The following is a 6,123-nucleotide window of genomic DNA, read 5'->3' as shown; positions in this document are numbered from 1 at the left end:
ATGCCTATCGCACAGATGACCAGAACTGGTACTGAGGAGGTCTTTTCCAAAGCGTGCTCCATTCTGCCTACCCCCCCCAATTCCACTGGAGACTCATTGCAGTGGGATTTGTTGCAAAGAGCTCCTACACAAGCTCCTTAAGGTTTAAACCAATGGTTCTCGAACTTCAGTGCGCATGAGTCAAATGTGTGGCAATAACGAGGAATCCAATTGAGAGTCTTGAGTGGGATTGGGGCTGGGGGTAAGGGTGTGGACGTGGTGGCACCGTTCAATACTTTGAAGGGTGCACCCACTCAAGGGTTTACAGGTGGGTGGGGGACTGACTGAGAGATGGGTGACCATGGCAACGAGCTGCCATGGCAATGTATTACATTTTTTTAGGGCTCTCATAACAAACTACACAAACTAGGTAGCTTAAAGCAACAGAAACTAACTCTCTCAGAGTTCTGGAGCCTAAAAAGTCCAAAAGCAAAACAGAGGAAGGCTCCTCCCAACGCTCCCTCACCTCTTCCAGCCTCTGGTGGTTGTCACAAATGCTTGGTGTTCCTTGCTTGTAGAACCATCACTCCAGCCTGTTTCCCTCTTCTCCTGGCCTCCCCTCCTTGCATGTGTGTGTGTGTGTGTGTGTGTGTGTCCAAATTCCTCTCTTGTTATTACAACGACACTGGTCATATGGAATTGAAGGCTCACCTTAATTCAGTATGCCCTCCACTTCATTATAGCTGCAAAGGCCCTATTTCCGAATAAGGTTCCATTCACAAGTTCCGAGAGGACATGAATGTTAGGGGGCACTATACAAACTCAATTCGGACAATGATAGTAATTATACACGTGGGTTTCTCATAGATCTAAGCAGTGTCTGTAAAGGAAAGAAAACCCAGAACACTCAGAAAAATCATGAAGTTTCTATGGCAGCATTGAGGGAATCCCTTAATTCCTACAACTGTAGGACCACTGAGGACTAAAGCATGGGTCTGGATGTAGCAATTAAGTGTTGCTGCATCCATAAAGTGCTTGGCCCTACCAGGTCTCTTTATAACAGGTGTCTCAGGCCACTGCACTAGGGCACCGCTGGGAATGAGATGGGCTTTAAGAAATGGGATGAGGACATTGGGCAGACATGGAGCAGCTGAGAGTTTTGAGCCATTAAATCCCCCTTAATTTATTGACAGTAGAAATCAGACCCTGGCCCTCCCCATGGGGTAAGGGGTGGTGTCACAAGACCTACTGCTACCATCCCTCCTGACTTCCAGGCCCCAAACAGAGTTCCATTGCACTACAGACTTAATGATAGTATGTAAGGCCTGTTGCAGAAGGCAATAAATGATACACCCAAAAGAATTGTAGAACTTTGCTGGGTTTCACTTGCAAGCAACCAGGAAGTATGTAAGAAGAAAACGTTTTGAGTGTAAAGCTAAGAAAGAAGGTATATAAAACATGATTGGACCAAATTAATTGTGATGTATAGATCAAGGATTTGGGATTTAAGATAATGGCTTGTGCACCTAAGGGTGGCATTCAGCATTGGTTAAGAGTAATTTAAGTCTGGACTCAAAATGGTAGCCTGTGGGGAGCAACTTGGACTAGACTAAGTTACTGGAATTAAGACTTATTCTATGCATCTGCTCTCCCACAATATGGCGCTGGGAGAGGAGTAAACAACTTTTACACAGCTGCCTCCAGTTCAACCAGTAACCTGCAGGAGCTGATCCCGCTCCTGATTGGAGGAGAGCAGCGTGCTCGGCGTGTGGGTAGCAGAGTTGGGATTGGTGGAAGAGGACTATAAAAGAGGAGAGAGACAACATGCACCAGGAACATCTAAGGGGAACACCTGAGGAACATCTGAGCAGCCCCCGAGAAGCCCCCGAGAGAGCCGGCCGGCGGTGTGCCGCTCCCCCGCGGAAGTGGGGAAAGTGGCTAGGGAGAACCGCCCTTCCACGGAGGTGGAAGGGACGGTAGCCAACCCGGGAAGAACCAGCAGCAAACCCGGGGAGGGCCGAGCAGACAAAAGAACAGCGCAGGGCCCTGTGTCGTTCCTCCGTGAAGAGGGGGAGCGACATAATGGTGCCGTGACTCGGATAGGAAACCTAGGCAGGGTTTAGTGTCATTCCTCCACGAAGAGGGGGAGTGACAGTAGCCTATGGTCAATGAGGCTAAACTCTAGTGGCAATGCTTTGAACACCTCAAACCCATAGGAGGGGACTGGTGCACAGCTCTGAGGTGGCCAGCCTCTGCAGGCGGGAAGTATTTGTAGGAGTGCCAACTTAGTGGATTTTCTTATCTCAATTGAAACTGGAAGTTTCAGAAGGAAGATGGCTGTATTAGGGTGCAGAGACAGACAGCTACAATGAGTACCATAAACAACAGAGACACAGCTGTTTTAAGAATGTTTTGACCTACATATGAAAAGAGCTACTAGATGGGCAGCCTTTGATGGTGTTGCTTTACAAGAATATGTAGGAAGCGTCTAGGTCTGATGAAAAGAAACCTAACTTGAGTCCCCACAGTAGGAATCGAAAGGTTCCTATGAAGATCCCAGGCACAAGCCAGCTCATAGCTCAAGAACTTCTCCTTTGAGGGGAAGACTTGGCTCCTTTGAAGCAGGACTTGGCAATGCACATGCAGAGGTGTGGAATCCTGTGTGCATTCTTTCATACCTTCCCCAGAAGGATGCGAGGTCCTTTTTCAGGACTGTGCCCTGAAGTCCCCAGACTTCCCAGGAGGTGTTAAATGCTGGCTCTGAACTGGTGCTTAATTCCCAGAGAATCAGAGCCACTGCGCTCCACATGTCGCAGTGGGGACCCTGTTGGGGAAGCTCATTGGCATACATCTTTCTCATCTATATCCAAATAGATCTACCAAGACTATGAACTCACCCTGTGACTAAGTTTCCCATCACTCTGGTTTGAGAGTCTGTTGCTTCTAAAACTCATGTTGAAATTTAATTGCCATCATAACAGTATTAAGAGGTGATTGGGACATGAGGTCTCTGCCCTTAGCCCCATTTTGCCTCTTTGCTCTTCTGCTTTTTGCCATATGATGATTAAAAGAAGGCACTCATCACTGCCTTAATATTGGACTTCCCAGCTTCCAGAACTGCCAGCCAATAAACTTCTGTTAATTAAATTATCTAGTCTGTAGCATTCTGTTACAGGAACACAAAGTGGACTAAAATATCCACTACCCTAATTAGGGTGTAAATAGATGTACATAGGAACTGGCCAAATCTCAGCACTGGGTCCTAGGCCTAAGGGATCAAGACTTTGAAGGTATCAGTGCTGTGTTACAAGGGGTAAAGCCACCACCTGCAGCACTGGTATCCCATATGGGCACTGGTTTGAGTCCCAATTGCTCCACTTCCGATCCAGCTCTTTGCTATGGCCTGAGAAAGCAGTGGAAGATGGCCCAAGTCCTTGGGCCCCTGCACCCACGTGGGAGACCTGGAAGAAGCTCCTGGCTCCTGACTTCGGATCACTGCAGCTCCAATCATTGTGGCCATCTGGGGAGTGAACCAGTGGATGGAAGACCTCTCTCTCTCTCTCTGCCTTTCAAATAAATAAATAAAAGCTTTTTTTAAAGAAAAAAGACTATGAAGGTAAGAAAAGTCAAATTCAAGTCCCTGAAATTGCCTCCAACACCTGTCATTAAGAAAGAAAACAAAAGGAATGCCAGGTCCCCAGTAACTTACAGAGATTAGTGCCACTATGAAAGACCAGATGCAGGCCTGGGCAGAGATGCCATCCACATCTCTACTTAGATCATCTGTTGAAATAGCCAGATGACTCCTGGGGAGTCACCAAGCTGATCACAACTTACCCACAGGGTTACGATGATTGCAATCAATGATGGTTCTGGTTGTAGCGTAATTATTGAAATAAATCTGATTATCAAAGGGGAGATTGGGTGATGCTACAGAATGGGAGTAAGAACAATTATATTTGTAACCCAGGGGATTTCCTGGTGTGCCTGATAACACTAACTTGCCCTGGAGCCAGCGCTGTGGTGTACAAAGCTGGCATCCCATATGAGTGCCAGTTCCTGCCCCAGCTGTTCCACTTCTGATCCAGCTCCCTGCTAACGACTTGGGAAAATCAGTGGAAGATGGCCCAAGTGTATTGGCCTCTACCACCCACGTGGGAGACTGGGATGAAGCTCCTGGCTCTGGCCTGTCTAGAACTGGCCTGGCTCTTGCAGCTCTCTGGGGGAGTGAGCCAGCAGATGGAAGACCTCTCCCTTTTTCTTTCTTTCTTTCTTTCTTTCTTTCTTTCTTTCTTTTTTTTTTTGAACAGAGTTATAGACAGTGAGAGAGAGAGACATCACCCCCCAGATGGCTGCTATGGCCAGCATGCTACGCCACTATGAAGCCAGGAGCCAGGTGCTTCTCCTGGTCTCCCATGCCGTGCAGGGCCCAAGCACTTGGGCCATCCTCCACTGCACTCCCGGGCCACAGCAGAGGGCTGGCCTGGAAGAGGGGCAACCAGGACAGAATCCAGCACCTCGACCAGGACTAGAACCCGGGGTGCTGGCGCCACAGGTGGAGGATTAGCCTAGTAAGCCACGGTGCCGGCCGACTCTCCCTTTTTCTCTATAACTCTGACTTTCAAAATAAATAAATAAATCTACTTTAAAGAGATACTCACTTACTCATTAGGCAAAGCACTGAAACTCATGTTCTGCTGGAATAAAGATTTGAATCACCTCACCTGTTTGGCCAAGATGTTGGCAGAGGGAAGGAACCCATGGCATGCATGGTGGAGAAAAGAGGCTGTGGCATCACCTTGGGCTATGACCAGCTATGGGAGTGGGGACTGTAGCTGCTGGGTTTGAGAATGAGTTACTGTTACCTCTAGGTTACAAGACAGAGTAAAATCAAACTGTCTCTTGATACAGCCGCTGATGGGACTCTGTGTCCCTTGGCTGAGGATACCAATTATTTATCAAATGAAAGACAGTGAGGGGCCGGTGCTGTGATGTAGCTGGTAAAGCTGCTGCCTGCAGTGCCGGCATCCCATATGGGTGCTGGTTCGAGTCCCAGCTGTTCTACTTCTGATCCAGCTCTCTGCTATGGCCTGGGAAAGCAGTGGAAGATGGCCCAGGTCCTTGGGCCCCTGCACCTACATGGGAGACCCAGAAGAAGCTCCTGGCTCCTGGCTTTGGATTGGCACAGTTCTGGCCGTTGCAGCCAGTTGGGGAGTGAACCATTGGATAGAAGACCTCTCTCTCTCTTCCTCTCCTTCTCTCTCTGTGTAACCCTGCCTTTCAAATAAATAAATAAAATCTTAAAAAAAGAAAGACAGTGAAAGGAGCGGAGTCTGCTGGGTATGCCCCCACTGTCCTCTCGCCCAGCCTCTCTCCCCTTCTCTCCGCTCAGTGCCCAAGGAAGCCAGCCTGCGGGGGCTGCTCTCACAGGCCTCGCTGCTCCTTTCTTGTGGTTGATTGGGCCAGTGGGAGGCACCTGCAGGGGAAGTATTTACTTCCTCTACCAACTGCCTGCCTACGGCTGCCTCCCTCCGCGGAGCCCGCAGCTCCCCAAACACCACTGTTCTCTCCACTCCCAGCTGGGCCTGGGGAACAACAAGACTGCCTCCAGCACTGGCTGCTGCGCTCTCTCTTGTTGACTTCCTTCTTTTACGAAATCATTCAAGCACACGCCATGTGCTCTCTGTGTCCTGCCAGGACGCTGCTGCATACATAAAAGAACAGTTTTCACCACCCCCCACCCCGCCCCCATTCAGAAGGTGCAGTCCCATTTGTGGCACCTGGGCGTGAGATAGGGCAACGGGGGCTGCAGCCACAAACGCCCTTGCAGCCTACCTGTTTACCTGTCTCCTTTCCTTCCAACCAGAGGATCTGAGGGACCACGAACACCCGTGACCTGCAGCACCTCCACTTGCATTTCACCTGGGGCTTCCTCTGGTGATCTCCTGCCCCGAGCCCCAGTCCCCTTGACTGCTGTACTCTGCCTACCTCCCGCCCTCCCCAAATCTCTTCCAGATGCAGTAAAGGGATCTCTGGGAGCCAGAACTCATCTGCTTTGTCCTAGACTGTCTCCTGGTCACTGAGAACCCATCATTTCTAAAATCAGAGCCATTGTTGCCAGTTTACCACAAGGCCTGGCCACCA

The sequence above is a fragment of the Oryctolagus cuniculus genome, chromosome 2 (assembly GCF_051225735.1).
Source record: "Oryctolagus cuniculus isolate XC-2025 breed Fujian yellow rabbit chromosome 2, ASM5122573v1, whole genome shotgun sequence".
NCBI classification, from domain to species: Eukaryota; Metazoa; Chordata; class Mammalia; order Lagomorpha; family Leporidae; genus Oryctolagus; species Oryctolagus cuniculus.
The sequence above is the reverse complement of the archived record's forward strand: the minus strand, read 5'-3'. Positions refer to the sequence as shown.